The following is a 9,471-nucleotide window of genomic DNA, read 5'->3' as shown; positions in this document are numbered from 1 at the left end:
GCCCTCCCAGCCCTGCTTGCGGTTCCCCCCGACCGCAGCGCCGGCTCCACACCTGCCGCTCCCCACGGGGGGAAAGCTCTGGGCTACACCGAGGACAGACATCCATCTGTCACCAACCCCTTCTCCTGCGTCAGGGCCCGCAGGGAGGTGGTTGTGGCCCATGGCATCGGGGGGCTCTCTGGCCGCTCCTGGGGGGACACACAGCACCCCGGTGTGCTGCTTCCAGGGGCAGGCTGCAGAAATTGCATTACCATTAAAATGCAGCTTGCGCTGCCTAGCAAGCGTGGAGCAGCCTCTGTTCCCACGGACTCATTTACCTGCTTGGAAGTGGAAAGTGTTCAGTACCTGGCGGGCTCTGCTGAGCTAATTAATTTATTTAATAACGATGCTTAGCTGCTCTCCAGGCCTAGCTGCTTTGCATCCCAAAGGGTGATGATTTTTTTTTTTAGAAATTCCCAGTGGAGATGTGCCTGGTTTATTTATACAGATATTTTTTTGTTGTTGTTGTTCTCCATTTTGTACAGCATCTTGCACAATAGGGCTCTGGCTCCGTACCCCTGCTCTGACATGCTGTTGTCATACACATGAGCACTCCCACCCGTCTGGGGACAATCCTGCTCAACTGCTCCATGAATGCTGTGGGTTCTGGCAGGATAAGTCCTAGGGCCCCGTGAGCCACAGGAGCTGCAGCTTGCACTAACGATCCAGCCTAATTAACCTGAAATCTTCTGAGGACTGCAGTCGCTAGAGGGAGACAGGGGAGCCCCTGCTGCTAGCTTGGGTGTGAATGATTCATGGGCACCCTGTTTCCCTTCCTCTGCCATCCCCGGGAAGAAATCCAGCTGGCTCGGAGGGGTGTGGGAGGATGCCCTGCCAGCTTTCCATCATGACTGTTGTCATGTCAGCATTGATGCTCCCAGCCGACATCTTCCCCTTGGCTGCAGCCGGCTGGAAGTAGGGACCAGGCTGTGCCCCAGACTAGGGACATGCGTTTCCTAGCAAGGATTAGGAAAGCCTTGTTACCTTACTGGGAACCTCTGCCCATTTTTCCTGCTGCCCCTGGCAAAGCTGTTGGGACAGTTGACTTCAGGGAGCTTATGTCTTGTTGCAACACAAAATGGAAATGCTGATCAAGGCTGCCTTGCCTTCAGGGACAAGCAAGAAAACATGGGTGTGGGAAAAAGCCTGTTATCCTGTAGGGCAGGTGCAGGGCATGCAACTGGAATAACCCAAAGCAGTGCCCATGGAGGCATCTGGGTGCTGGGGACGTTGGCTCACTGCTGGGGTATGGATGCAGATCTTGCCCTTGCTGGCCCAGGGACCATGGAGGGGAGGAGAGGAAGAAGGTGCCATTGGCTGGTTTGCCTAGAGCCTGTCCAGTGCCACTGCCCAGCACGGGTGTCTCTCTGCCAGAGCCTGGCTCTGCAGCAGAGTTCAGCAAGATGCACCCTGGCATCATCCAGCCCAAACCTTAGGTGACCATCCTGTTCGCGTGGGGACTTCTGTGGGTCGATCCCATCCTGAAAGAGAAGAAAAAGCTCCCAGCACTGTGGCTGGAGGAGGATCTTTTCCACTTGAGCTCAGCTGAGGCTGGGACGCACCAGCCTCGTCAGCGTAACGAGGTGTCCGTCACTCCCAGGGCAGGCTTGCTCACCCGATGCCGTTCCCCATGCTTTCTCACTGCTCTGCGCAAGTTTGCTCTCCTCTTTGCCCTGAGACAAACCTGGGTGTTTCCGTGACTTGCACCCCCGGTTTGTGCCCTGGCGGGTTGCTCTTCTCCTCGCGTTCCCAATTCCTACCCCAAATTGCATTTTTCTCTGCTGGTGAGTCACGCATTTTACTGTTGCAATACTCACCTTGCCGCGACCTCTGTGGGAGCCGTGTCCCTGCATGCAGGAGCTCATTCGGGGTGCAGTGATTCAGCTCGGATCAGAGGACTTGCACCTCTTCCCTGTGCCCAGCTGTGTGTATCCAAGAAAGCATTTCTGCCTGGTGGGGAGTGAATCACCCAGGAGTGGCTTACCCAGCCCTGCCCGCTGCCAGCAGGAAGGGGAACGGGAGGAGAGGAGAAGGGGAACGCAGCTGGGAATTCACTGGCAGGGAAACCTTCCTCCTGCACTTGGGACTAGGGCCACTTTGCAATGCAACACTCGGGTTTTGGGTTGCAGAGAAAGAAGAGTCAAGCGGAGATGTAGCATTTGGTTGCTCTTGTATAGGCTTGCAGGCCACCCCGGCGGCTGTCCTCCTGGAGCAGAGAGCAGCGACTGCATGGGCTGCAGCTTGCCTCCAGCCCGGTGGCTTGTTCTCTGCTGATGCTTCAGGCAAGCTGGGACAGGGCCGCTGCGGAGAGGACATCTGCTTTGTCATGCGTTGAGCTGAGGCTGGGCTGATCTCTCTGCTGATTCCCACAGCCGCTCTCTGGAGCTAGAGGCCGGGGATTTTCCAAGTGGGGGAGCTGGTACGGGGCCATCCTGCCTGCTCAGCTGCCATCTCCGACAGGCAGTGGGTGGCATTTTGAGTGGAGGGAGTGAGCATTCATTGTGTTTGTTCTGCTGTGTTATTTCATTTGCTGTGGTTTGCGTTTGCTGTACGGTGGCCCAGAGCAGTTAAGGGCATCTAATTTAAGAACTACCAGAATAAATATAAGTTGTGGCAATGACATCAGATTTAAAAGAAAGCCACTTGGTGAGTCTTCCCCTTTGACCTGTCTGTTTTGCTGCAGTCTGTAGCATGGTGAGCATTACTCACTTGGAGCAAAATCATTTTTGCACTACTGGGTCCTGGCAGAAGGGAGCTGGGAGCTGAGGGTAAGGCTGCTTTGGGCTCCCCAAAAAGCTGGTGTGATGGATAAATTCAGTGAGCATGTGTTTGGATGGGATTGGGGGGGGGGGGAGTCCCTATCAGGTCAGAGCTGCCTTATGGCCAGTAATCAAACAGCCTCCTGCCCCAGGAGCACCCAGAGAAAGGGCAGGACCGCAGTCAGCCCACCTGCGCATTGCCCTGTGCGAAGCTGTGCCCCGAGGTGCCTCCCAGGCTCTGTGCTTGGCTGTGGGTCTGACTTCTGTTTTCCAGTGGGGAATATTGGCCAGGATTGCTGGGCCTTGCTGCTGGCTCCATTCAGTCTGCTTGAGGAGTGATCTGGATGATGGCAAAGCTGTGTCTGATCTGGAAACAGGTCCCTGAAGCACAGCGTTGATGTGCTCGCCTCTGTCCCTACCCTGTGTCACATCAGACTGGGCTTGTTGCCTTCACATTCAAGATGCATCATGGCTTATCCCACCCGGCTAAGCGTCCCTTATTTGATACCAACTAATGGGCTGTTGCCTCCTGGGCTTGGGAAGATGGCTCCCAACCTCCTCCCAGTTGGTGTCACCATCCTTCAGGCACCTTCCTCATGCGGTTACCACTGGCAGATGCACGCACGTGCATGCAGCTGGTGCTGAGGCATCCCAGGACAAGGGCTGTGAGGTGCTGTGGTAATACACATGATCAATAACTGCAGGGGATGAATCTCAGATACACACCTCTGGGGCAAGGGGCCTGCAGCGTGTGTATTTCTGGCACAGGAATCAAGTGTCCCATTAAAATCGCAGTCTCTGAAAGCTAAATGATAAATCTGACACTGATAGGTGTGGGTAGGGAATTTCCTGCAAACTGCTGACTATAAACATGGCCATTAATGTTATTCTAAGAGGATCTTGTTCATGATTTATTAGACCTGTGTGGGACAGGCCTGTAGAAGACACATGGAATAAATCAGGTGAAACCCTGAAATGCCCTTGAGCTGGTTCAACCCTTGCTACTGCAGCGAGGGCGATGGGAGCACAGCAGCCTGTGGGGAGGCTTTCCTTGGGCACGCTGCAGTGCTGGCCAGGATGGGGTCTGTGGTCTGCTGATGGGACCTGGGATTAAGAGAAGATGTGAGGGAGTGAGTTGCAAGGAGCTTGGTCCTTCCCGGGACCTGAAATGGCCGGGCTGCAGCAGCATGCAGCTTTGTGCCCCACACTGCCGAGGGAGGATGGGTGGCGGGAAGGAGGCATGTTGCTACAGTTCTGCTGTTACCACATCCAAAATTATCGTTCATATAAACAAGGTGAGCAAGCAAACCTCAGGACAAACCAGGACTCGTCTGGGGGAAGCGGGAAAAGGCAGAAGCCACCAGGCAAGGGGGAGCAGGGTTGTATGGGGGACTGCTCCTTCAGGCGATAGGCTCCCATTGCTGGCACTGCAGTTTAACCCATCTCGCCTGACCCTGCTCTGAGGCAGTTGGACACTCTTGCAACAATTGCCCGATGTGTCCAAATTTCCCCCGGTGCAGTTTGGAAGGGGAAGATGTGGATGCAAAGGAGCTGGGGGTACCTGGGGAGCAGCTCCGCTGTGCTGATGTAGGAACTTCTCCTTAGCCTCAGGCAATTATCCATCAGCAATTATCTCCTGTGGGTGCCACCCAGAGCGAAGCTCTTGCTAGTTTTTATTTCCTGGACATCTAATGACTTGCCTGAAGAAAGCTCTGCTGTAAAGCCTGCATCACCTTGCTCTGTGCATTAGTATGAGGGTTTATGCCTGGCTGACTTGCACTCGGATGGGTGCCAGCAAACAGGCTCTGCAGAAGGCACCGGAGCAGCAAAGGGGCCGTCTGCCTGGGCTCCAGAGCACCCTGGGCTGAGGTTTAAAGCCTAGGCTGGTATGCTGGCATAAACTATCTTCTCATTCAGCATCCCCACCTCCTCCAGACTCTGATGGGCCTTTTCTGTCCATGGTTGTATAGGGAGGGTCTAGCTCCATGGGGCCCAGTGCTGCACTAAAAAATGAATGTTGTGTACCACCACTGCCCCAGTTGGGCTGAGGGTGGAGATTTGCCACAGAGATTTAGGAGAGATCATCAGGTATTATGTGGCTTTTAACAGGGAATTAACCTAAAGGCTTACACACCAGGGCTCTGGAGGGGGTGTCTGTGCTTCAGGTGGCTGAGCTGACCACTGGGGTCATTCTGCCTTCTGAGGGGCTTTCCCTGGTACCTGGAGAGCATCTCCTTTCAGTTGCATTTTCTTGCTGTTAGTTTCTTTTAATGGAAAATAAGTAATTCTGGGGACATGCTGACATGGAAAGGAAAGGAGGACAAAACCTGGGGTTTGATCTCATGATAAATCAGGTACCCTGCTGGGGTCACATGCATCCTCAGAGCACGAGGTTATTCGTCAACACAAGTGTTTGAACTTGTCTTTGGTAAGAAGGTAAATGACATCTATCTGTGCTGCAGGCAAACAGCTTGAACATCCTGGGTATCAAATCAGAGGGCCTTGAAATGAGGAATTCCAAGTACCGGGAGAGCAGGAATTGAGAAATAACCAGTTCCTTGACTGACTAAGGGAAACCCAACCTTCTGGTTAGCTTCAGCCAAGCTTTGCAGCCATGTAGGCAGGCAGATGGATGGTTGAGATCTTCCAATACATATTGGCCAATAATGACATGGTTTGGCATATGCATACATAGGATGACTGTGAATAGCCTAAATACAATTGTTGAGCAATAGTTTGCTGTTATATAAATCACACAGATGTTGCACAACCAGGGAGGGGTAATTCTTCAGGTGTCCCAGTGCCTTGGCTGTGGCTCTGCTCAGCTGAGACTCCTGCTTGAGCAATGCTGTGGGAGCACGACGCAGGGCACATGGTGCTCCTTAATGTCATGTCTTGTTCTAGGCACGAGGGACAGATCCTGCACCGTCTCTTTTGCACTGCTGTCACACGCAGAAGGGAAGGGTGTGCCTGGCTATGTGACGCACTGCTGATGGAGGTGCCTGTCCTCTGTCCATCAGTCACCCCTTGTCCCTTCATTTAGCATCGGTTGGAGCTGTGCAAGGGCACGGGAGCTGTGGCTGTCCCATCAGCAGACAGGACTGCTCTCAGATAAGCTTGGGAGCAAGTTTTTCATCCGGTTTTAAGTCTGGAGAACTTCATGCTTACAGCCCCAGGGCACAAGGAGCCCAGACTGGCTGCAGCTGGGAACACACCCCATCGTGTCGATGCGCTTTGGCTCTGCTGCTCACTGTTGCTGGGTAGTCTGGTAACGTGAGGTATTCAGACGTGGATCAGCACTGGCTGATCCTTAAATGGGCCCAGATTGCTATTATTGTCCTCTTCATATTCCCTAAGCTGGTTATAGAGGGAATTCTACTCTAGACACCACTGTGCGCTGTCTGCTGGTCCTTGGCACAGCCCATCTTAGTACCAGTTGCAGCAACATGCAGGATTCCCAAATGAATAGAAAATTACAGGGCATAGCTTTGTTAGGCACTTAGAAAGGATTTCTCTCTGCAAAAGCAGAGTGCTGTGTTAATGGGAGAAATTATAAAGGGATTAGGTGTGAATGCACCTCTGTTGCAGAAAGGGCAGCAGAGTGGTACATGAAAGTGCAGTGGAGTTGGACTCTGTCTGTGTGGGCACCTGTGCAAGCTCCCTGGGCTGGGGTACAGGCAAGCCCGGGGTCCCCAGAGCTGGAAGAGGGAGAGCCAAGCCCCCTGGCTTTGTAAAGTTTTCTCTGTGCCCTCGGGAGCCCATCACAGGGCAGATCAGCCTTTGCAGCTGCTGGGACCAAGGAAAGCTGGGATCCGTGAGGCATTGCTGACGGTGACTGAACCCTCAGGTGAGGGGAAGAGCCATCAGCCTGCCACTTATTTTGACTGCATCCCTGAGGGGCCTGATTCAGGGTTGCTTTAAACCACTAAGGGGCTTAAGGTGGACAGAAACTACCTGCTGGGGTACCCTCCCCTCCAGGTGTGCGGATGTGGTTTCAGGGTTAAACTAAGTGCTTGATGACTGTGCTTGATGACTGCGGATCCGGTGGTGAATCCTGGGAAGCAGGACATCCATCAGGGCAGGCACCTTGGGCCCAGGCTGGTGTAAAGTGAGGGAACAGGCCCTAGTTCCCAAAACCACATGCATTGAGCCAAAGCTTGCAGTGCTAGTAGAGAGTAAGGCAGGACAGGAGGCTTTCTGTAGCAGCTGGCTGGCCAGGCTCAGCTCTGGAGCCCTGGCCGAACATGGTCTGGCATATCCAGCATATCGTGTGTGCATGGACATCAGCTCCCCAGCGCACCGTGGGGACATTTGCTTCTCGGCCACAGGATTTGACATTCTTCTGCTCTTTGTTTGCTGGCAGAACAGGAGAATACGTGGATCCTCGTGAGCTCTGATATCTCTGATTTATCTCCTTCCTCTAAATGCCTGAGGACAGGGAAAAGAAAGCCTCTTATCTGACTGCCAGCAGCACTGAAAGGGCCCTCTATATTGCCTTGTGGTTTATAATTTCCAAAGTATTTCTGTCCAAATTTACCAGAGGATAGAAGGGCTGTAGGGAACACAGAAACAACAACAGCATGGACACAGCTTGCTCTTGCTTATACAGGAATGGAGCAGCACTTGCAAGGCAATTTAGACCATGGGTTTTCAGCGGGCACGTGAGCACCAGATGGACAAATACCCTGTAAACTCTTAACGTGGATGTACCTGGCTACGGTCTTTCTCTGCTGTGGATTTATGCATGTATGGACTGCGTAAACAGAGTGTAAAGGCAAAGTGGCAGCAGGTGGTTACATAGCAGAGTCGACCTCTCTGAGTGTGCAAGGAAGCTGTTATTCTTAGGGAGACCTGTGGACCTGTGTGAGACTCGGGAGACAGTAAACTGAAGGTGGGGGAAAGCCTGCTCTCTGCCAGGGCCTTTGATGAGTGCCAATTCTGAAGGCAGAGTTAATTCCAGGGGAAAGAACATAGGTGTTTGGGTGGTTTCAGGATCAAGGGATTGCCTTCAAAGCTGGCTGGGCATCTTGTATTAACCTAGGGTAGGTGGTGTAAATAAAACCAGTGACCTGGAAAACACACCAGGACTTCACATCGCTGCTTTCCCTTCTGCTAGGCAGCCAGCATGCGGAGGCTCAGGCATCTGCCCGCAGTTGTCAGGGGAACAGTACTGATGCAAGCATATGACATCAATGATAGAGGGAGCACCGACAAAGTTGTGTGTGTATGGAATGAGTGTGTTGAGGTACACAGAATAAATACAAGAGCACACACATATGTCAAAACATCTTTGTAAGGTGCTAAAGCAGAAGTCTATGCAGAATGTATTTATGTGGAAATACATCTTGAGTTAGTAAACACCAGTTTGCACTCTTCTCCATGTATGAGCATAGATGCCTTTCATGGCATAGTATGAACATGACTAAGGGGGAGTACTCCTGCTAATTGAGATCAGAAAAGATATGGAAGCACATAAAAGGGGGAGATCACACATTCTTGTAAAGCCTTCAAAGATGAATTCATGCACTAGTATACAAATATGCGGGGTGGGGGGGAAAAAGAGATGTACCCAAACACATCAACAGGGAATTATACCCACGGAGAGATGAGCAGTCCCCCTCTCTTTTTGGATGTACGTTTAATACCTTTGTGATGATAATTAAAGCCCCGTTTGGGTGTTACGTCTTGCGATTTACTGCGGTCTTATAAATCTTTCAGCAATTTGAAATCTGCAGTGAACAAAGGTATTGCGAAGGTTTGGAACAGAAACAAAGAGAAGGAGCTGCACCGTGTTCTGCAGAGGGTACCTTGGGCTCTCCAGAAAGAGCGGCTGATAGGCAGGGAGAGTAGGAGGTCCCACAGGGCTTTCCAGCCCCAGAGACAAAAAGCTGTTGCCTGTGGACCCCAATTCCTCCCACCGAAGGGAGGCACCCATCTCAAGTACCTCGCCCCTCCGGCTAGCCCTTGCAGTCATGGAAGGGGATCTTGGGCAGGCTGATCTCTCTCCAAAGGGGTAGAACTTTTCCAGTGGTTCCACGCCTTCCTGGAGAGCCTGAAGATGGGAGGGATGAACGTGGGCCTGGAAAGCCACCTGTGAGGTAGGCAGTGTTGTCGGAAGCTGTGGGTGGAGGTGGGCAGAGAGTGCAGCTGGGAGCAGGCAGAAGGGGGGTGGAGGTGGTTTTTGGGGTGGAACTGGAAAGGGAAATGGAGCTGGTGAGGGATGTGCCTGTGCGTGACAGAGAAATGAAAGCAAAAAATAATTAGATGAGATGTGTGAAATGGGTGGCTGTGGCAAGAGGCACTGGAACAGAGAAGAAAAAGAGAATGTGGGACAGAGTCTGGAAGGAAGAGCCAGAGGTCTGGAGGACTGGATGGAGACACAGAGAAGGGAGGGGGGGGGGGAAGGTCACAAGGATTCAGAGAACAAAAAAGAGATCTCTCTAGGAGGATGAACAAGTGTGAGAGGCAGGTGGGCCAGGGCCAGGAAGGCTCTACTCCACCACGGAGCATCCCTGCTGCAGGGTGCACCCAGGTGGCTGATCAGGGAGGGACCTTGAGGAGCGATGTCTTCCCAACCAGTCTGAGCCTCTGACCTGCTGGCAGTGAGCATTGCAATGGGTGTCTGTGGACATGCACAAACCACGTCTCTTCCCTGCCCTCTCCGTGATGCCCT

The sequence above is a fragment of the Nipponia nippon genome, unplaced genomic scaffold, assembly GCF_047370975.1.
Source record: "Nipponia nippon isolate SJK-2023a ecotype South Korea unplaced genomic scaffold, ASM4737097v1 scaffold_17, whole genome shotgun sequence".
NCBI lineage: Eukaryota > Metazoa > Chordata > Aves > Pelecaniformes > Threskiornithidae > Nipponia > Nipponia nippon.
Note: the sequence above shows the minus strand (reverse complement) of the source record.